Source organism: Corvus kubaryi, unplaced genomic scaffold, assembly GCF_017639235.1.
Source record: "Corvus kubaryi isolate FWS band 111438036 unplaced genomic scaffold, C.kubaryi_AGA036_p1.0 76, whole genome shotgun sequence".
In the NCBI taxonomy this organism is placed as follows: domain Eukaryota; kingdom Metazoa; phylum Chordata; class Aves; order Passeriformes; family Corvidae; genus Corvus; species Corvus kubaryi.
The window spans coordinates 4,994,957-4,995,701 of record NW_024582063.1 but is presented as its reverse complement, the minus strand read 5'-3'; positions in this window follow the sequence as shown (position 1 = coordinate 4,995,701).

Here is a 745-nt window from a genome sequence, read left to right as displayed (position 1 = left end):
AAAAAAACAATTGACAAAAACCACATCCGGGTAGCACCGAGGGCTGTTCAGTCACTGGTGGTCACTTTTACAAATTAAATGCCAAACATCTCTCAGCACTGATCTCAAGTAGGTCAATGATTATCACCCTGCAAACAGTGATTCAGGACCCAGACAGCCCTCTGCTGAGCCCCATGCTGCTCACATCACTTGTGGGATGACAGCAGCACCTGCTTAGAATCCCTTTCCCTTATGCCAGTGCAGAAGATAATCTCCCTCTAAGAAATGGGTATTCACTTGCAGACATCTACTTAGTAATTACTGCTGTTAATCTGCCTTTATGCCCGTGAGGGGAGGCATTATTGTTTACACACAAGCAGTAAACAAAGTAATTGGCAGCAGGAAAAGCTGCATTTCAAATAACTGCATGCAATCAGTTATGGTCAGATTGTGCAACTGAAACAGTGAAGCCACGGTACTGATAGTGGGTGCTGGTTTAAGTGAAGTACTGGTGCACTGGGGGTTTTAGCAAAAAATCCCTCTGCAGCAGCATCCTTTTTTTACTCTGAGAGAAATACAAATACCACCACAGCAATGGCATATATTCAAAATTATCACCAGAGATTTTCTGCAATCTGTGCCTTTGACAACTACATTACCTTGTATTTACTAAAAATAATTTGGCCATTCTCTTTTCCTCTGTATTCTTCATCTTATGTATTTGTTTGCCTCAGCCTGCAGGAGAAATAGCTTTGCTTTGAATCGT